General features: G+C 40.8%; 1 long non-coding RNA gene across 5 annotated transcripts in view; it reads left to right on the top strand.

Moving 5' to 3' along the window:
* CDC42SE2 overlaps positions 1–17,579 on the top strand; it is a 116,633-nt gene extending 99,054 nt beyond the window's left edge. For 3 of the 5 annotated variants that reach the window (XR_006605377.1, XR_006605375.1, XR_006605374.1), the window contains 3 exons: positions 11,108–11,209; positions 14,613–14,729; positions 15,058–17,579. This is a non-coding gene — a long non-coding RNA (CDC42 small effector 2). The remainder of the gene's footprint in view (positions 1–11,107; positions 11,210–14,612; positions 14,730–15,057) is intronic. The other 2 variants (XR_006605378.1, XR_006605376.1) reach the window with 2 other exon arrangements.
* The last annotated feature ends 5,034 nt before the right edge of the window (positions 17,580–22,613 follow it).

The following is a 22,613-nucleotide window of genomic DNA, read 5'->3' as shown; positions in this document are numbered from 1 at the left end:
GACCACAGTTTCCAAGAGTTTATCCCCTATGTTTTTTTCTAGGAATTTTATGGTTTCAGGTGATTTTTATTTATTTATTTATTTATTTTTAAGGATTTTGTTTGTTTATTTGACAGAGGGGCAGGCAGAGACAGAGGGGGAGAAGCAGGCTCCCTGCTGAGCCGAGTGCCCAATGCGGGGCTCAATTCCAGGACTCTGAAACCATGACCTGAGCCAGAGGCAGAGGCTTAACCCACTGAGCCACCCAGGCACCCCAAGTTGTTTATTTTTAATGAGAAAAACCATTCAACCTAATGGCTTTCTAAGTAATTAAAAAAACAAAGATTGTAATATTTTATTCAGGGAGTATAACAGGTGAACAAGTGAGAGTATAATTCATAGACTTGAGCAAAGGTCAAGATACATTAAGTGAGAGTTGGCCAGAGGCCCTGAGATTTGAAGGCAGTATTAAAATGTCACATTCTGCTATTCAAGGTATTAGCAATTGAGTTCTTGTGTTTAAAGTGCTTAGAAATAGGTGTGACATGTGGTATGGCTCTTAAGTATTAGCCATTATTCATTTTAAAATATGCAGCTGTAAGTCTTTAAAGCCACTGTTTCTAAACCATGGAGCCATCAGCATCACTTGGACTGTTGTTAGACAAGCAGATTCCTGGCCTTTCCCCAACCAACACTGCTGGATTTAAAATTCTGCAAGTGAGCTCTCCAGCCTGCATTTTAACAAACTCTCCAAGAATTCTGATGTGCACAAAGTTTGAGAACAACTGCTATTGAGGTTCTACCCAATCTAAAACCAAAATAGTGATGCCAGTTGAGCTCTAAATACAGCATTACTGTGAGGCAAAGGGGAAAAAAAGCCATCAGATGAGCGATTTTTTGCGCAGAAATTAAACTCCACTAGAATTTGCATTACCCGTCTCCCCCTTTAAACGTGTTCCATATAAAGTAGGTCCTTGAAAAACATTTGGTCTGGATACTGGATAAGACTAGTAGGTTTTAGAAAACTGAGCTGAAATTGTTTCTTTATAAGCCATTTATCATACAGCAGCCATTTATTTTCTATTTTTTGTCAGGCATGTTATGGTCCTAGAAGAATGTGTACTATGGTAGGAAAATCAAACTACAAGTAAACTATTTTGGTGTTTTAAGTGCTGTCATTGAAATATGAGCCTTGTTCTCTGAATGCTCAGATCATGGATTAATCAGTGACCACAACTTATGAGACTGAGTTTGAGCTGGGTCTTAAGGAATGATAGCCAGTTGCTAAGTGGAGTAGGTTTGGGGTGAGAGCGTTGGTACATTACTACTGTAAAAGTCGTTTCTGTTTTTTGTGAGTAAAGACCGACTTTTCCTTTTCTACAAAGAATGTTAAATCCATTTTTATAGCTTTTGTTATTCTGTTTTTTTCCGTTGTATGAACTGATTGGACAGTTGGAGGCCTCTCAAAGTCACCTCATGTATCCAGGGAATCACTGTCAGTAGTCTCATAGAAAAAAGTAACTATTTGCTTTAGAAATGCCTGTTGCCTAGTCATACTGTCAATATTTCAAAAAAATAAACCTCCTTCAGAGGCTCTCAGAGTTTGTTTTTGGTGCCCTTAACACTTGAGTAACGTTTTTCATGGCACCTCTAGGCCAAGAGAAATTCTTTACAGATTTGGTAACTAGTTTTGTGCAGACAACGTAATAAACACTATGTCCTAACATTTTGGTCGACTTTAAAAATACAACAAAAGAAAAATGAATTTCTTTTTTTCCTTCTGATACAATCAGGGTGGCTTACAGGATGTGGGTGTTAGGTATTACATAACTCCTCAAACCATGGAATCAGAATGAAGACCACTACCCTCTCTTCTAGTTCCATGTTATCTTTTGTACAGTACTTGGGTTCTTATCACAGCACTCTAGAAAGCACCGCTTTGCAGACATGTGCCGTTAAAAAGAGTGGGTGCTGTCATTGTAGCTGGAGTGGAGGGCTGCTGGAGCACCTAGCTCTAGCAGTACCAAGCAGACCAGGTCTGGCCATTTGCTGCTGACAAAATCCACAGACTGCTAGAAGAGTGGTGGTAAAAAGGAATTTATTTCAATGAGTCCCAGCACTGGGAAGACAGTGGACTAATATCTCAAAGACTGTCCAGAGTCCCGAAAATGTCTCCAGGTTTACATAAGGAAAATGTGAGACAGAGGTGGTTGAGTTCATGCACCGGGTGGGCAGTGAAGGTCAAGTTGACCATTGTGTTATAGTCTGTTAGGAGGGTCTTGCCTGTTCAGGGCAGTCCTTACTGCTTAAGGGAGTAGTTTCCATTCTGCAGGGTCTTTTGCTTGAGTTAAGAGATAAACTGGAAAGAAAAACTTAATCAATTAAAAAGTACTCATTGGAGTCCCAGTGTTGGTAGCTGAAGTTCTTTCATGATATTGAAATTTTGAATTATCTTGCTTTACTAGTTCACACAGTATCATACGTAAGTTGAGTATCATTGTGTTTCCCTCAAATTGAATATACTGTGTGGAGCTCGTGGATATTTGCTGGGGATCATGGGTATATTTGATAAGATACATAGGCTGGGATATACTTTGTCTAGGTCACCAAGTTAAGTCAGTAGCATATCTTTCTTTTTCAGTTGTTCATTTACTTAGGCTGCCCTGGTGTGATTCCTGTCTTACAGCCTAAAGGTACCAGCTTTTTTCACTGCCCCAAATGGCAGGCACATTAATTTTTCTTGTAAGTTTATTTTTTTGTGTGTGATCTTGACACTGAACATGTGGCTTAAAACTCAAGACCCCGAGATCAAGTCACATGCTCTTTGAGCCAACCAGGCACCCTGGCATATTCATTTTCTATTCACTGTGTCCGTTTCTAGAAGTACCTACCTGTGCTCTTACCTAAAGCCTCCTGTTACCCTGTGGACCCTGGCCCTGAATTGCTCCTCAGTGGCATGTGTTTGTGCACTAAATTGCCCAGACAGAAGTCCTAGAGGAAGTTTGAACTTTTAAGTGATCACTTAAGTGATAAAGTAATCACTGTTTTTCTAGAAGCTCTATTTAGTTAATATTCAAGAAATCTGGGGGAGTTAGTGAATTTATTTTATTTTGGGGGGGAGTGTTTATATTATTGCAGAAATGCATTCGAAAAATTATGACTTAAAAACATGAATTGTTGAGGCATGTGGGTGGCTCAGTCAGATGAGTGTCCAACTCTTTATATCAACTCCAGTCTTGATCTCAGGGTCATGAGTTCAAGCCCTGTGTTGGGCTCCACACTGTTATTACTATTACTTCATAAATTTAATTCATTCATAAAAAGTTCTTTTGATGAATTGCTGTACAGTATGTACTGGGCCTTGTAGATTCACATTTTACGTGGCAACCTATATAGGAACACATCTCCCATCCAGGGGACAGTTTAAATTGAGTGTGAGATGCCAGTTTACTTTGGTAGGTAAACATGTGGTCCCGGAATACTGAGGGGCCATAACCCCAGACTCAAGGGTGTAAGGGAGGCAGGACTGGGTTAGTGAAATTAAAGGCAGTCGGAAAGATTCTTCCAGGAGGAGTACTGGAAGGGCACAGTGTATGTAGGAAACCTGAAATAGCAGATGAAAGCTTAGAATGCTTGAAGGAATGTAGTTAAAGATGAAGTTGGCAAGAAAGACAGGGTCCCCATAGGCTCTGGAGTTTTGAATTTATCCTGGAAGTTTTGGGAAGCCATTGAGTGATTTGAAATGGATGAGTAACATGATCGGTTTTGTAGTTGAGAATGTCCAGATTTAGGTGAAGCATTTTGGGAGGGGAAAGGAGCTTGGAAGCAAGTTAGTGAGGGGCTCCTGTAGGGAGGCAGGGGAGAGGCTCAGGGGCCTGAAATAAGGCTGTGACACTAATGTGGGGACCGAGAGAGGAAGTGGGCTGACTCCACAGGATGTTTTGCTAATTGGATGTGACCATGTGTGAGGGAGAAGACGCAGTGAGTGAAGGATAGCCCTCCAACCTGACTGGAAATACTGGCAGAAACGTTGTTTACCAAACAGGGACTGGAGAAGGGCGTGGGCTTCACGAAGGTTATGTATTCAGTGTTGGACTCAGGAAGCGTGCATGTCCTCTGGATTTGTCATAAGCAGTTGAATGTATAGTCTCAAGCCCAGAAAAGTAGAAAAGAGGCTAATAGTCATCAGCTTAGCCTTAATAAGATGTGCAGGAGCGAAGAGGAATGTTGGTTTACACAAAATAAACAGTAGCACAGAAATGGAAGTAGGAGGAGAAAGAAGTGAGAAACCCAAGAAGAGGAATCTGTTGGAAGGAGAATTTCGGAGTAATTCTTTCTCCAAATGGTATGTTCCAGGCTGTTTTCTTGTTTTGTTTTTTGTTTTTTTAGGATTTATTTAGTTTAGAGAGTGTATGCATGTGTGCACGTGGGGAAGGACAGAAGGAAAGAATCTCAAGCACATGCCCCCCTGAGCTCGCCGAGCCTGCCGTGGGGCTCGGTCTCATGACTGAAGCTGAAATCAAGAGTCTGACGTTTAATAGACTGAGCCAGTCAGGTGCCCTTTCCGTTTTGTGTGTGTGTGTGTATGTGTGTTTTTAAGATTTTTAAAATTTATTTATTTGACAGAGATCACAGAGAGAGAGGAGGAAGCAGGCTCCCTGCTGAGCAGAGAGCCTGATGCGGGGCTTGATCCCAGGACTCTGGGGTCATGACCTGAGCCGAAGGCAGAGTCTTAACCCACTGAGCCACCCAGGCGCCCCTGTTTTTTTAAATAAATATTTGACTAGTAATTCTTAGGTTTCATACTAGATGCCTAGATGGATATAGTATCATTACAAGCCCAGCATCAGTTCTCCCCCTCCTCTGTGATACATGAGCCATAGTTGAAGCTGCTGACCCCTTGCTCTTGGGGACCCGTGACGAGGTCTGTGCTGCTCCTCAGAGACTGCCATCCTTCAGCAGTGATTGGTTGGGTTCAAGAGTTTGGCTCAGGGAAGACATTCTCTGGATGAGAGGGGTTGTTTCAAGACAGGGCTTAGAACTCAGATGCCAGGGGAAGTTTTGTGGAGACCTCAGGGGAAATTTGCCTTGTTTTTTATAAAGCACTATTTTTCTCTGTGTCTGTAAACACAGATGGAAGGCCTTAGATTGCTGCAACTCTGTTGGCTACTAGCCTGAGGCTGAAACTGACAGGAGGGCAGAGCTGAGAACACTGCAGAGAAACCTTGTGGAAGTTCTGAGTACACCAAACACCTTGCCACTGGGCCTTACTGCTTAAGCTGTTTTTTTCAGTTGTAATTTTTTTTTTTTTTTTTTTTTTCAGAGAAAAAACATGCGATGGGAGTGCGTGAGTGATGCAAATGAATGGCACAAACTAAATTGATATTGTAGCTGTTAGCCAAATACTATATGGTAGCTCTGCAGTGTAGTTTTCAAAAACTTAAAATAGATCTTCTAATACTTTTGGGAGGAAGACAGGAAGTAGGGAATGATGTTAGAATTGTATCAGAAAGAATGAGGACAAAACTCAGTTCTGGTGGAAATCAGAAAAGAGATGAAGTGTTGATGATTCATTCTCATATTACACAGTTTTTACTTTTAAGCAGTACTTGTTAGGTTTTTGTGTAAAGGTGTAAGTAGGAGAGAACTCACATCTTCTTAAAAAACTTATTTTGAAAAACTTGTTAGAAAATTACCAAATATACACAGAAATAGAGGGAAGAGACCCCCTCCCCCCTATGTACGTAGACACAGCTTCAGAGTTGTCAGTGGAGGGCATCCTCTTATACTGTCAAACCCTTCCTCTAGTTGGAGAATGTTAAGCAAATTCTGGACATCACATTTCATCCCAAAATACTTCAGTATGAGGCACCTGGCAGGCTCTGTTGGTAGAGCATGCGACTCTTGCTTTCTGGGTCATGAGTTCAAGCCCCCTGTTGGGTATAAAGATTACTTAAAAATGATAGCTTAAAAGAAATTTTCATGATGTATCTGTAAGATTAAACCACTTTACTGAAGGATCATTGACATTGAGTAAATATGAAGAGACATTTTCCCTAATCTTATCCCTAACCCAACTAAAATCCTTGATCTTACGTAGAATAATAGTATTTCAAGGATGGCAAGAATTATTCAGAAGGTTGACAGTCTATAATAGAGTACCTTATAAAGAGCAGAGTGTTTCCAGGAAAAACGATGACTCTGCTACTGACAACAGTTAATACGCATCAGAGTGAGTGCACCATTTCCTGTTTTTCTTTGCAGAGGCCCAACTCTGGAATTCCCCTTGTTTGCCCATGATTTCAATCTTCTCTGTCTTGTATTCTTAATACAACATACCACAGAAGTGTCCTATTATTTAAGTGTCCGTAGTGACTGAAAAATAGTACATTTTTGTATTTTGAAATATGTAATTATACTTAGCATCTAGGTTAATAAACAATACAAACCCAAAGAACATCTTAACCTGTGTCTAGATCTGTCCTTTGTACCCTCCCTGGAATTTACCATGTTGATGGTCATTTTACTTTCAGACTCTTTCACTGGATATTACCAGAAATTAACCTTCAGATCAAGTCTTTCTCATCTTTTTTTTTTTAAGATTTTATTTATTTATTTGACAGAGAGAGAAATCACAAGTAGGCAGAGAGGCAGGCAGAGAGAGAGGAGGAAGCAGGCTCCCCGCTGAGCAGAGAGCCCGATGCGGGACTCGATCCCAGGACTCTGGGATCATGACCTGAGCCGAAGGCAGCGGCTTTAACCCACTGAGCCACCCAGGCGCCCCAAGTCTTTCTCATCTTTTTTCTTTTCTTTTTTTTTTTTTTTTTAATATTTTATTTATTTATTTGAGAGACAGAGATCACAAGGAGGCAGAGAGGCAGACAGAGAGAGGAGGAAGCAGGCTCCCTGCTGAGCAGAGAGCCTGATGCGGGGCTCGATCCCAAGACCCTGGGATCACGACCTGAGCCGAAGGCAGAGGCTTTAAACCACTGAGCCACCCAGGTGCCCCCAAGTCTTTCTCATCTTAAAAGGAAAGATTAAGTCCTCTTTTCAGCTCAGCCCATTCTTTCTTGTCGTTATCCAGATAGATGGCCAGACTGTGTTCAGTTGTGTTCGATGTTCCATTTCCTGCCTCTTGCACACTCGTACGGCTCTTCAGAAGTCCTTCACTCTTACCCCTCCATAGGCATTCTTTTCAGTCTTTATCTGACCTCTCACCTGCTTTTAGTTGTGTTTGCCTGAACCCTCCATGACACCTTGAAGAGAACACACACCAGATTTTCCTCCTCCCTTTCAGGCTTTTTTTTTTTTTTTTTTTTAAAGCCTCCTTTGATCACGAATTTTTCTCCACTTGATGGTGGGGTGCCCTTTCCTTCTTTATTGTGCTGGTGAGACTTGATTTCTTTTGTCAGAATCCTATATCCACGTATCCAGCTTGCCCTCTTGATAACTTTACTTGGATGTCTCAGACATAACTCAAAGTCCGTGCATCTTAAGCACTTTCATCATCTTACTAAAGCCTGGCCCTCCTCCAGTGTTACCTGCCCCTGTGAATTGTGTACATTCTTCTCAGATGGGAAATCTGTGCATCTTTCTTAACTTACGCTGCTCCTTACTTCTCAAATCCAGTCAACAACCAAATGCTATTGATTTTACCCACTGAGTGCCTCTTAAATCTACCTAGTTCTTTCCACCTCAGCTGCTGTAATTGAATCCAAATAATCTCTTTCCACCAACATTACTGTAATGACTTCTTTGGCTCCTCCAGCCTTCCTGCCAGCTGTATATTGTAGACTGGACTTTAAAAACCAACTTGTCCTGGAGCATGTGGGTGGCTCAGTCTGTTAAGCATCTGACTTCTGCTTTTCCCTCTCCCTCTGCCCCTCCCCTGTTCGTTTTCTCTCACTGCCCCCCCCCCCAATAAATCTTAAAAACAACAACAAAACCTTTAACCTCTGTACTTTAAATTGATGTCAGATTAATAGCCCAAAGAAATCTTCTAAAATCAAAGGGGAAAACCTCTTAACTCAGTGAAGTTGAAGTTAAAATGTATTCACTGTTTTCAGATTTACAAATTAATTACCTGTCCTTTCATTTTTAGTATGAGAGTAGTCTCTGTTGAACGTCCTTCCTTAGTATTCAGAATGTTTGTTATAGTCTTTGATTTTGATTAACCACCTGATCCATTCATTACTTTGAGGAGACATTTTTGGGGAGTTGGGTGGTGGCCTAAGTGCCTGGTGATGATTTCTCTCCCACCATCTTCCTTTAGTAGTTCAGTTGTTAGAATAAATCATTTAGTGTGGAGATGTGAGCTAAGCGTAGCCTTTTGCTAAGCCCTGAACACACCATTCCAGAGGAAATTATGAAGTTAGAACCCGAGAAGTTTCTCCTCTGTGTTCATAGGTCAAGGGATGGTCAAGACTCCCAGTGTCCTTAAAGTAGATCTTACTCTCTGAAATGTTCCCATCCCTTAACCTGCATGAGAGGGCCCTCCGGCTGAGCCGTGTGGAGCTGTCTGACCTGTGAGTGAGTTGCACAAGGCCTTAGGAGGAAAAGTCTGCAGGCCCATAGATGCCATTAGCCCCTGGAACTTGACTGCTGTCCTTTTTCTTCAACTGGAGCCATCCACCCTTTCCTCCTGTGTGGAGAGTGCCAAGAAGCTAGAAGTCCTTCTGTCAGTCAAGGGCCTTACTGGGCAAGAAACCCCAACAATTTGTCTGGCCCAGGAATTGAGACAATTCTTATATTTTTGATGGTGAAGATACATTTATGTGCCTGGATATACAACTTTTTAACAAAGCAGATTCAGTGGATGGTAACAGTATAGCCAAGAAGAAAATAGGCACAAAGCTATTAGCATCTTCTTTCCTTACCTTACTCCTAAAAAAGAGAAGGTAGCTTTGCTTCTTATGGCTCATTTATGAGCCATATCTTAGAATAGTGTTATCTTAGAATAGTGTGAAGGGGAAGTACACTGAATGGACTGGGTAGAAACAGATAAACTGAGAGTCCGGGGGAACCAGCACACTGCTGGTATGGGTGTTCCTAGACAAAGGATGCTGTGGGTGTCAGGTCTGTGCTGAGGGGATGGAGTCTGAGATACATTTAGGGCACCTGAAGTAGCAGTGAGTAAGATAGAGATAGCAAGAAATCCATGCCTTGTGCTGACAAATAGAACAATTGAAGAACATAGACAAAAGTTCTGGATCCTCTCTTGGTTTTCTGACACCTTCTTAACCTGAAATTTTTCTAGAATCCGAGGGAGGAGGGCCTCAAAAGACTGAATTTGTCAACCCTTGAAAAGGGGGCTTGAAGTAAATGAGAATATTTTGCTCCTACTGTTACAGACTATAATTTATACAGTCAAGCATTTTGAGAGGGAAAATGGAAACCCGTAATACAAATTCTCAGATGAAAAAGTACTGCAGTGATGTAATTTCATAGCAGAGCTTCTGAAAAAATAACTGTAATTGAAAAATAGTCTGATGTAGCTCCTGCTTAAAAAAATTTTTTTTCTAGAGCTGGGATCTGCTCCTCGTTCCCATGAGTGAGTGAATGTTCACTAAAATGGAGCTATCCTTGCTTTGTTTGTGCACTGTGTGTAGTGGCTTTCATGCTGCAAGGACCACAGTGCAGTTGCAGCTCCAATACATGGAATGGCCTCTCTACGTCGTGGTCTGCAAGAAAAATTTGTGGATTTCTGAAGAAGATCAACTAAAGTTAGTTTTCAGTACAGCAAAACTATAAAGAGAAATAAAAACATTAGATAAAAATAACAGAAAATTGGAAGATTATACAAACACACACACACACATTCTCACACATAATCTATTGTTCACCTAAGAGTGAAACAAATTGCACAAATGAACACAAGGAATGTTATAAAAACATAATAGAAAAAAACTTTTCCAATATGTAGGAATGCCTGTGTTCAGATAGACAGGGACACCACCTGCCATGGGAAGCACCGGATGGAGAAACTAGTGAACTTGGAGAGAGCCCACTCTCTCCATGAACGTAAGTATTTCTGAGGAAAAACTTGGGCTTCTTAAGGGATTCTAAATGGCATCTGTAAAGCTAGAAGGTGGCCAAACAATGTGTGTTGGCTTCTGAAATTAATATATGAGCTCCCCATTTTTGTAGCTTTGTAGAAGATTGTATTTTAATCCTGAGGTGGTGTTACTTGGGTCTGTCTTGGTAAGTGTTTAGGATTTACCAGCATTTCAGTTGAGGTAGACTCAGTGTAATTTCTGGAGTATATTGTTCAAAGGGAAGTAGCAGCATTGGTGTTGGGACACTGAGCCATCTGTGCAGTCCCCTCTCAGATCACAGTATCTAAGGGGTCATGGAAAACATGGGACAGATTTAAGATAACCTTTGTCTCTGGAAAGATCTCATGATCAGTGAAACAGTAGGATAAGGAACTTCGTGTAATGAGAATGGGCATATTGGTGGGGCAAGGATTACAGATAGTAGCAGAAGTTACTGTGACAGCAGCATTCTGTACCCTGTAAGAGGTGGTTGGCAGAAATTAGGAGGGGTCATTAAGCCCCAGCCGAGTAGACTGAGTTTGGATAGGGTTTCATTCCCAGCCATCTCAGACCAGAGGAGAGTGAACAGACTGTTCATCTCCTCCAAACAAAGCAGCTGATTCATTCTAGTGTGGAATGGTTGTGGGGGTATAATCTAAGTAAAAATAATCAAAATAATGTCAGTTTATTAATGAAAGCTAGAAAGTGATGTTAAAATCAATGTTCTCTTCAAATCACACTGTATTCTTTGCTAAGCATAAGGGTCACTGGTGATAATTTTACAGTTACCTCTTTTGAAACAATAAAACCCAAGTAGTTATTATACAAATAAGTCAGTGGCCAAAGCTAGGCAAAATAATGTATTTTAAGTTCTAAATGATAACCTGTTGTTTTGCTTTACCAGTCATTTTGTGTGTGTGCGTGCGCATATATCTCTTGAGGTAATCCTGATAGTCCCAAGATGTTGGGATCCTGATGTCCTGGGGAAATTGTACTGTGGACGTTAAAATCATTCATCCGCAGTAAATAGATCCAACAGAATAAGCATGTTGCTAATAAAAGCATTTCTTAACACATTCTTTCCTGTATTTTAGAAAAGGCGCCGGCGGATTGACCGAAGTATGATTGGAGAGCCAACAAATTTTGTGCACACGGCTCATGTAGGATCGGGAGACCTATTCAGTGGAATGAATTCAGTAAGTGTATTGGTGGAAGATGCAGATGGGTGTTGGGGCCCAGACTTAGGTCACCTGTATGACAGCTACATACATTCTTTAAGATTATACAGCACTCACTGAATTTGTAGATATTGAATATAAGTACGTAATATGAGCAAAGAAGAAAATAAGCAGTGGGAAATTAATCTCTCCTCTAACTTGCTAACTTATGCCTTTATTTCTACCTTTCTCCTGAAAAAATACTTAAAAGGAGTTGAGTTTACAATGATAGTTATAGCCTTTTGGCTCTCCTGACTCCTTGCAAAGGAATGTGAATGCCCTCCTTTTAGTAATATTTAATTTCTTCTTTCTTCAATTAAGTTGCCTTTTGCAAACATATTTATTGCATTTATCTTATAAAAGACTAGCCTTTTCTTGATATTAGAATGTTTGTGATTTATTCATAATTAATGTAAATACTTGTATATATTTGCTATCTTTTATAGAGATTTCAGTGAATTTCAAAACATACTTTAGATTTACTCACTTGAACATGTGTACTCCTTAATGTTCAGCCAACAAAACAGTGCTCTGTAAGAGAAGCGCTGCCAAGTCAGGGTGTCCTTTTTGTCTTAAAGTAATAAGCTACAAAGTATCTTACCCGCAGTTGTAAAGTAAACTGATATGTCTAAATGACCTCTAAAGTGTTTAGAACCAGAAAGTCATTAAGGCTTGTATAAATATAGAATTATCCATTGTATACTTATTTACTGGACAGAATTAACAAAAGACTTAATAAGAGTTCAGAGACTTTTAAAACAGGTAGATCATATATCCTGGATACAGCAAAGAAGTTTGTCACATCAGTTACTAGGTGAGCAAAGGGATAATAACATGTGTAGCTTCCTGAAAGGAAATATCTTGTTTGTTTTAAATCTGTAGGAAAAGTACTTTGTTTTGTTCAACTGCTTTTGTGGAAATGTAAGAGGTGTCAGGTTACTGTCACAATACAATTCAGTAGCTTTGTTTCCTGGATCAGCATGAAATGCAAAGATGAAATGAGAACCTATAGCTTTTGTTAATAGGGTTATTATTACCCATACAAGTCGAGCGAATGGCTTCAAATTTATTATACATGAATTTTATTTTTTTAACAAATGTTCTTCCCCATCTCACGTTTTTAAAAAACTCCAGAATGATATTTTTAGTTCATGGTATTTAACTTTTTAAATACTGTTTATACACATTTCAGGATTTCTTTAAAAATTCCTCTTTGACGTTTTGTCTGCACTAGGAGCCTGTCATGGATGTGGGGGACCCTCGTTGCCAGCAGCGTAGCTAGAGCTTAAGGACAGTCTCCTTCCTGTAGGGCATCCGGGTCTGCGGCTTCGGCTGAGAGCTGGTTCCAGACAGCCCTCTGCTGTTAGTCTACCTGCGGAGTCCAGGCAGCCTGCTCTGCTTACGGACTAGATGTTTTAATGAAGTGTGTCTGAGCTTGTTAGAACCCACTGTGTCTCCAAGAGGTTTTCTGTCTGTGTGATGATGCGCACACGCGGTTCCGGGCTACTGCTTGAGCGGTGTGTTAGGGTCAATGTTATGGAATCCCCGAGTTCCTGCAGGTGACATCAGTGGAGAGATGTCACTGATATGAACCTGATTTGGTGAGAGAAGTCTTTTCAAAACCATAAATGTGGTTTATCTGCAGAAATAGGATAGACTAACTTAAGGCAAACTAAGAACTGGGCAGCATGGATGAGGTACTTGGCTCGGTGCAAATGGAAAGCCCTGGCACTGGATTCCTGAAGGGGCAGATCACTTGGGGGAGTGTCTCTTTTCCTCTAAACACACTCTTCTTCCCAAGACTACCTTTCATACTAGAAATAGATCCCATGACTCCTTTAATAAGAGAGTGTTATTGTGTTAAAATACAATATATACACAGTCAAAAATAATCCATTAGAAAATCCAAATTGTATTGTTTGAAATTGAACAACTGACTTTTGGAGAAAAACCAGGTTTTTTCTTGCCTAGAAGCAGCATGATATTATGAATGCACTATGGAAAAACACAAAAATGTTACTTTTTCTAAATAGCCCAGAAATGCCTAGAAAAGGTAACATGTTAGGTGGGGGAATTTTTGGTACCTGTATAGAAACATGTTCATGCCACAAAATTGGTTACCTGAAAGGAACAGGAAATGACTTCGAACAGATAGCTTATGCTGGTAGCCTTCTCAGACTGAGCAAGGTTACTGAAAATAAATAGGCCTATAGATTTCAGGGTTTTTTATGTTTTTTTGGTTTTTTTTTAATACTTCTAACTGAAGTGGTCATTTGAGTAATGTGAATATAGATAAGGCCATAATTAGAGTAAGATGTTCCACCCAAGATTTTTCTCAGTGAAACCCTTCTGGATCTAAAGAAGGTATACATTTTATATTTTGCTTTTCTACTAGAATAAATTTAAACCTGCCTTGCTCAGAAAGGAGGCAGATCTTACTTCCTTTGCTTAAATATATGGACTCAGGATCGACGTTGAAAATACCTCACACAGCATATTTTCTATCATGTGCACAGTAAGTATTTGATAAGTAGATTAATTAATGGATGTTGTTCCCTTCTGCTGTCCCCCAAGGGAACCATGGACAGGTGAGGGACCCTTCGAGCAGATCACCCCTGCTCGGCCTCAGCACTGTTCAGTCAGTAGCTCCAGCACCTTCTCACTGCTCCTTTTTCTGGTAATCTAGCCTGATTCTCTTCTGTACTTACCATTTGTTGCGAGTTGGTATGAACTAAGTAAGATTGGAGTAATTTTGGTCCACTAAGGGCACTTCTCAGCTTGCCTAAGTTCATTTGCCTTTGCTTCCACCAAGTAAAAGAAGAACCCAGCAGTTCAGTATCCTACAGTCCATCAGTTTGGTGGGGAGGAGAAATTATCATGTTAACTATTTCACAGATCTTTAGAGATACTTAACCCAGGTTACAATGAGTATAGATGAATAAATTTGGATTCTTTAAGGCTGTATCGGTTATGTAAGTTTTACCACATGGGACCTTTGAAAATTTATCTTTGGTCTAATTTCCTTTGTATTTATTTTTATTCGATTCTCAGTAATTGAGATGATCACTTATGTGAACGAGGTGTCTAAATTAAGAACTGGAGTTGCTCTGTATACTTCTGTTTTTGAAATGTTACCAAGTACATTGTGAATCACAACACAGTTATTTTATCACTGCTAAGTGGGGAGAGGGAGTTGAAGCCTGAAATGTGTTTTTAGTAGCCTCACCATTTCCCTAAGGGCAATCAGAAATTTAAGTCTATAAAAACAGATTTTTTTCTGTAGAAAGGATCCTTCTCAAAACTGCTTAGCTAAAACGTTGAGACCAGGATCAGTTGCATTGTCCCTAGTTCTTGATTTGGTTCTGTTTTTGTCTTATTTTAGGTTAGCTCCATTCAGAACCAGATGCAGTCGAAGGGGGGCTACGGGGGTGGGATGTCTGCCAGTGTGCAGATGCAACTTGTGGATACGAAGGCTGGATAGCCCCAAGTCCTGTCTCCTGTGAGTATCTGCGTCATATGCTGGAAAAGGCCAAAATATTTCACCCTGCTAAGGGTTTCACGGGCTGGTTGTAGGCACTTTGAGTAGTAGTTTTCACTTGTTCTTTCCCTCATGACCCAACAGCCAGGTGGGGAGGAGCCTTTGACAGATAGTATCCTTTAAACATGAATGAAATTACTATTTTGAGTATTGATACTTTGGGGAATGTCCTGTATAGTGAAGTACCTTGATGTTTTAGACTGCATGGTTGAGAAATCTTTGATGATAAACTTTACAAATTAAACATTAAAATGTAAAAATAATTTGGATTTTTCTTTTGGTTTTATAGGTCATTGTGAATTTGTGTTTTCTCTTTTCACTCCTCTTTAATTTGTTGTTGTGATTCCTTTTCAAATACAAAAAAGAAGTGTGATGGCATCTTATTCACCCTGTTGTGATTTCTCCAGTGAGACGTTCTTGTTCTGCTCTGAAGAAGCTGTTGTCAGATGAACCTTGCATTTCCTTCGGCTGGCATGCATGCCTTTGGACTCACGGACTTTGGATCGTGGCTTCATTTTTATCAATTATGGATCTGATCTTAGCATGATCTTTTTTTGTGAATGCTAGCACTATTTTGCATCCCCCCCCCATTTTAAACGTTTCTATTTCCATCTCCAGCCCTCTGCCTTATGAGTTTGTTGGTAAGGTAGGACCTGCTATTGTTAGTCACTGTTTCTGTATATTTTGGAAGGTATGACATCCATAAGCACAATGATCATTTTTATTCATTTGAAACTTGAGCAGAATAGATACCGCATGCTTTATGAAGTTGCTTTGTCTGGGAGCCCAGAAATGAGTGTTTCTTTGCTGCTGTGGGCTGAGGGTAACTGCTGCTGTTAGAGAGAGGTTAGCTGTGGCACCAAGTCATATCAGTTTCACACACACAAAGGTAACCTGTAGCTTACTCTATAATTAAAACCTGGCATTCATAAGGTGTTCATTCAGTTGTAAATGTTCGATGTATTTATTCTGAGAGTGAGGACCTGTGATTTGCGAACGAGTGTGGTTGTGTGTCAGAGTGCTGTGGTGAGGCCCTCATCCAGGCTCATGTGTACTCACTCTGTTTTGACTTATTTTAATATGATGATCTATATGTTTCCACTATTAACTTCTGGCCGGTACTACTAACTGCAGTGTCAGTGGCCTTTCCATATTCAAACCTGTTTTGGGGCAGTGGAAGTTAACCCAGAGCAATAGAGTGACTTGGCCGAATTGTTGCCAGTGAAGAAATCTATATGGTGATTTGTTAGGAGATTGGTGAGAAACCATTGCTCAGGCTCCAGAATCTTTATTCTTCATAAATGATGTGTATTACAGGTATTTCTGTAAGTACTTCCCCTTCTCTGTGAGGGTATGGTGTATGTATTCTTGTTGTTTAAATCCTATGTCCAGTGTAGTCCTGACTAACTACATTTAGTAGGATTAATATTTTATGCAGCAAATGGGACTTAGGTGAAAATGTAGACAGCTAAGAAATTAGGTAAGTAATTATTTTCTTTGCATCTTAGTCCCAGGTTCTTATGAACCAGGTAACTGGATAAATAGCTTATATAAGGCAAACCAGGAAAGCGGTGCTTCTGAATAGAACTGACCAGTGCAGTGAGGCGCTAGATTCCTCAGTGCTTGTATTTCAACAGTTGGAGGCTTCATAGGTGTCAGTCCCAGAGAGAATCTGTCAAGGAAACATTTATGCTTACTAATAAAACAAGGCCATTTGCAGTTTAATTTACGGTGTGTATACTGCATTCTGGCATTTGCTGAGGACCCATGTCGTTCTTCTCAGCCAGAGTCTGTGTCCTGCCATGGATAGTGCTTTGTCCATGGTCTTAGAAGACCTTGGATTTTCTGGGCCTTGTCCATAGTGATGCTCTTTAGTCTATTTTGACTTTAAAAATTAGTAGAACTTTTATATATGTCCTATAACTCCAGGATTCCTAGTACAGGGAGCCCTGCTCCTAGGTCTTGAACTCCTGATTTGTCCCCCCCCCCCCCCCCCCCGCTTTTTTTTGTTGTTGTTGTTGTTTTTTGTTTTACTTCTCTTTTTTCTAATCAAGATCTTCTGTGTGGACCAAGTACTTCACTGAGTTCTGGAGCATATCTCTGTGGTGACCCCAAGTGTATGCTCTTGAGTGTGTAACTGACCTGCAGTAGCCACCCCGTGTGCAAGACCATATGCTGAGGGAAGGTGCCAATAAATTCAAGAAGAAATGACAAAAAATTTTAACACAGTAATCTTAAACACAGATTTTTTAGGGAGGCTTGAAGATAGTGAAGGGTGGCAAGTTCCCCACATCATCAGTGGGATTGTAAATCTTGGGCCATGTGTCTCATTTTAAAATTGAATCTAAAGCAATAGGATTGACTGTTAGTACTTTGCTGAAATACATGCTAACATTCAGTGCACAGGAAACTGAATGAAGGTTTAACCAATGCCATGGATTCTGTCAGTGATCTGCATTTGCTACAAGAGGTGCTTTCCCATGATGTAGGCAGAAGTTGGTGCCAATAAGAAATGTTCACTATGGTGACTGGGTTCAGCATTTCCAATGCAGCATTATCGCCTTTAAAGATATTTTGTGAGTATATATTAGCTTTCACTTTTGTTATTAAATTATAGCAGTTTCATTATAGAGAGCAAGTAAGTTTGCCTTGATTTTGTTTTAAAATGACTTCTGCTCAGCACCCAGAAGATAAAATTGACATATTTTTATAATATAAGCATACTTTTTTTGTACATTGTGTTCATTCAGTGTTGGCTTGTAGATATTAAAAGAAATTATTGATTTTGATTCAATAAATGTTTTCTTTCCATCCTGGTTTGGTTTTTCCTTTCTTAGTTCAGGCCAACTAGAATTCACTCAGAGGGTATTTTTGGCATTCTTATAGTTTCAGTTAAGATTAATGTCCTGCAAAACCATCCCTTTTTAAAAGCTGGTAGCTACCATATTGGGCAGGTATGGACCATTTCCAACATGACAGCAAGTTTGGAGGTAGCTGACAGTTTGCTCCTCGGGAAAAACTTCCAGTGTCTAGAGGCAGTTTGGGTTGTCCCAGCTTGAGGCAGGTGGGGTTGCTAACCATCTGTGGTGCAGAGAACAGCACCCTTCCCTCCCCAAACAAAGACTTACCTAGCCCCAAATGTCATAGTGCCACAGCTGAGAATCCCTGGCTTAGGACAAAGAATATGGATATACTAACCAAGTACATCCAGTTAGAAACTCCTCACTGTGTGGAGCCTTGTGCGTTGGGCCGTAGGTTTGGCTGTATTAGGAGATGGGCCAAGTAAGGTTGGTTCTGAAGTAGAAAAATCAATGGGAAAAATATTAATATTTCAAAAAATTATCATAACATTTGTCATTTCATGGCCGAAGACTGAGGTAATTGGGTTAAGGTGAAGTTCTTTCCACAACTGATAAAATAGTAGGAATAAGGCATCCTGATTAAAGTATCTGAAGAAAGTGATAGTGGTTTATGAGGATTCTATTTTGAGCACAGTTTCAAAGGACATGAATAAAATGCACAAGGGTTCATAAGCTAAACTGTTTTTATAGATCTATCCTACTTTTTGTGCTTTAGAGACATAGCCGGGAATTTGCTAAAACTTGTGGAAATGCAAAAATCTTCAAAACTGACAGGAAATTATTTACCCTCTGCTTGAAATGTGCTTTGAGTACACTATAAAGAAAGCAAAGGAAAGGTTACCTTAGGTTTATTGTCTCCATTCCTCACGGGCTAATAAAACTTAAACCATGTTGCTCAGAACTTATATTTTTAGCACATTCACTTTTCATTTTTTTGATGTTTTTGATGCTTTCCGCCAAGTAGCTACAGCCTCTGGGCTGCGTGTAACCCCAACCCTCAGCCTCTCATCATCTTAACAATTTCTGTCTGCCCTTTGATGCCCAAAGGAAGGAAGTTAGTATCAGAATAAGGAGAGCCAGATGTTTGATCCGGAGCCTCACAAGCAGTGGGGAAAGGGTGTGCTCCTGATATTGAAGGCCAGGTGATGGGAGTCTGACAGCAAGGCGACAGCTACAGAGCAAAGACACTGGCCAACTCTAACCTACACTCCACTGGATCCTTTACAACTCAGTTGTGTGGAAGCTTTAGATCAGTGAATGCATGATAGCTTGCTCTGGGGGCCCAGAAAGGACTCCCAAGCAAGGGTTTTCGTTTTTGGTTTTGGTCTGTTCAAGGATCAGCAAGAAAGATTATTTAAAATTCCTCAGAACTTCACCTGATCACCTTTTTCTTCATTTATTAATTTCAGCTGCCTCAACACATGCCTCCTTTATACCATTTGGGCCTTTCCAATATTTGAGCTGATTCTTTACATTAGATCTCGATTCTGTGCAGCAGCACACTCGGGCACTGTCCACAGACATTTTAGTTGAGGTTTCTGGGTGTCTGGAAACATCACTGTTTCACTGTTCAGAACCATGCAGACGCGAGTTTAAGAATCGTCATTGCTGCTTTGAGCACAAGCACCCAGAGTCCAAATTCCAGTTCTCAAGTTTTCAATAATGTCTATTTTGTCACATTAACATTTTCATAAATTTCTGCAGGTTTTGCTTATATCTAATTTTTGCTGCTTGGATAGTGGCTTTGTGGGGGCTCTTCCAACAAAATACCCTAGACCAGACAGCTTATAAACAAGAGGAGTTGACTTCTTACAGTTCTGGAAGCTGGAAGTCCATGATCAGGGAGCCAGTGTGATCCTGTGAGGGGGGCTCCTCCAGGATGCAGACACCTCAGATCTTCGTGTGCTGAAGGTGCTAGGAATTTCATAGGGCGTCTCTTCACAAGTGACGCACTAATGACATACGTCACCTCAGGGGTTAGGATTTCACCATGAACTATTGGGGGGGGGCATTCAGAACCACAGCATGCAGCTATAGGAGGTGAGTGACTGCAACTGCCCTTCGTGAGCTGTGGCCACCTCCAGCGTGGAGCGTGTGCACCGTGGAGATGAGGCTGCAGGCCAGGAGCCTCTCGGTCAGGTACGACTGCCACTGAGAAACAGAAATGACTGTCCTTTCTCCTCCCGTCCACCATTCTGATCGTCCCCTAGGACACTAACATGACAGGTAGACATTTCAGGAAAAAAAACCAGCCTGTAAGGTCATCTGAGGGATGAGAACTTAAAGCAAATGGAAGATTCCAGTGATTCAGCCTCTGCTGAGCAAGGAAAATGCTCTGAAGGAGGGGGAATATCAAAAAGAAATGCTCTTTGCCTGCTTTGTGTGTTAAAAATTTAAAAAAACTTTATCATTTATACTTTCTCACTTCACAGTTTGTTCAATAAACCTTTTGTTTGGAAGATATGTATCCAGCTCTGGGAAATTATTTCTCTGGTTATTTCTTGTGAGGATTATCAGATTTCTGAGGAGCAACAGTGAGCTCTAGAATATAAAGGAGTACTTTACACATACTGATGAGAGAAAATTATTTTGAACGAGTATATTCTATCTAGACCAAAATCTCAAGGAGGTGAGATGGTAAAATAAAGATGAACAGGCAAGCAAGCCATCAGAAACTATGTCACACACCCTTTCTGAAAATACAGCTGGAAAAGTATGCTCTGCAAGAACCAGCAGAACACACTAAGTACTATGATTTAAAGGTATCTCAGGACTTCGACATCTGAGGCTGACCTAAAGAGCAATCTATCCAAATAAGAACAAACATCAGGAAGATTTTAGGAAAACTGGTCCTAAGAAGCATAATTAAATAGATGCCATTTATGAGCTGCAAGATTTGTGCATTCACCAATCTTTTTTTGCACATTATGTGCCCAACACGCTATTTATGCGCTGGGGGTACAATATCGTTCTCGACCCGCAAGAACGACACATAGCCTGGTATCTTGTTAACGTTGCTTCCTCTTTATTATCATACCACACTTGCTTATATGCAGTAGGGCACCCTATCAGAAGACAGAAATTCTCAAGACATCCAATCACAGACCTGGTGCTAAGCTTCCCCTAATTAGTCTATCCAATGTCCGCTTTTCCTCCCCTACATGGGCCATCGTGGATATCAGCTTGTTTACGTGGAGGTTTGTTTTGGCACCTGGCCAGGCGCCATCTTATAATGGCGGGGACTTCCTTGGCCACAGGCGGTTCCCGACATCTCCCCCTTTTTTGTTTTATAGCAGGGATCGTGCCTGTCTTAGGTTGTCAACAGTAGAAGACATCCTTACCCGTCATTAGACATGAGGTAGCAAAGATCTCTGTCCTGTCTTAGGTTGGTATGTCTCTCTGCTGATCTTACCCGTCCTTGACTACCGACCCAGCATGCTTAACCATATTCGGGGGGATGTTCCAGCTTCAGTCGTCAGCAGAGCTTGTACTAGGGCTCGCTTTTGCTCACGATGTTGTCATCTCCACTGACATATTTTCTTAGTAAGAAGTAGCATGCCAATGAGGAGAAGGACAAGCAGACCAATCGTTCCAGCCCATTGTTTAGTAAAGTTAAAAACATTGCCGAGTGCATTTAGTATGTCTGGAAATGATGCAGGCTGTACACGAGTACTATTAACATTAGTGGTCTCAGCAAGAAGGCTCCGTGTAAAATTTTGAAAGTCTTCAGACCAGGTGCCTTGTAAATATCGGGAGAGCAGTCGGGAGGAATTGCTAATCTGACTAAGGTTAGAGAATTTTACAGGGGTAACACAGAGCGCAGAAAAAGGAACAATACAACGCTCAGTAGTGAAGAACGGGGAGAAGATAAAGGAAGAATTAGTTAAAGGTAAAGGATAGGGCCAAGCTTTCAGAATAGCCCATAATTCACGTGTCGCCGTCGGGGGAATTAGGAATATCAGAGTCCCCCACGACAGTAGGAGGATCACGGCTTCCTCTGTCCTCATCCTCGTTCTCAGGGGCCTTCCGGACCAATCTCTCCGGAATCCAAATCGGCACTTCTTTGTCCTGTGGGAAAACACAAACGGAGCCTCTGCCCCAGATTAATACAGGATCCGGGCCTTTCCATTGTCCCGTAAGGATATCCTTCCAAAGAACTAAGGGCTTGGGGGAAGAATCCATACGGGCTGAATGTCTTTCAGCTGCTGCTTGACCATTTTTATCGAGCGTCAAAAAATTTAAAATAAATAGAATTGTATTTAGTTTGTCTTTAGGGGACCGGAACGTGTCCCCTATTCCCCCTTTTTGTTTTAAAAGAGTTTGTTTGATGGTTAAGTGGGCACGTTCCACGATGGCCTGTCCTTGAGGATTGTAGGGAATACCATGATTTAGGGTAATGTTTAGTTGAGGAAGGAAACCGTGGAATACTTGTGAGGTGTATGCAGGTCCATTGTCTGTTTTTATTTGTCGAGGTTTACCCCAAGCGGCAAAGGCTTGAAGGCAGTGGGAAATAACATCTTTGGATTTTTCCCCAGCATGGATAGGGGTGAATATGACACCAGAACATGTGTCCACGGAAACATGCACATATTTTAGTTTGCCAAATTCAGGGATGTGACTAACATCCATTTGCCATATATGGTTGGGTAACAGGCCTCGTGGGTTAACTCCTAAGGAGGGGGATGGCAAGAGGGTAACACAGTTTTTGCAAGAGACTACAATGTCCCTAGCTTGAGCTTTAATTATGTTGAATTTAAGTCTGAGAGTAAGAGCATTAACATGAAATAGCTTGTGAAATTGTTTTGCTTGTTGAATATTTTCCATTAAAGTGAAGATAAATTGCTTTTTGGTTAACATGTCTGCAGTGCGATTGCCTTCCGTCAAGGGGCCGGGGAGAGCCATATGTGCCCTGATAGGCCCTATGTAAAAGGGTACCTTTCTGTCCTATATAATGTGTTGGAGATTCTTTAAAGTTTCTGTAATG

This window comes from Mustela putorius, unplaced genomic scaffold, assembly GCF_011764305.1.
Source record: "Mustela putorius furo isolate JIRA1106 unplaced genomic scaffold, ASM1176430v1.1 tig00000145_pilon_pilon_pilon, whole genome shotgun sequence".
NCBI lineage: Eukaryota > Metazoa > Chordata > Mammalia > Carnivora > Mustelidae > Mustela > Mustela putorius.
Note: the sequence above shows the minus strand (reverse complement) of the source record. Positions and strands in the feature narration are given on the sequence as shown.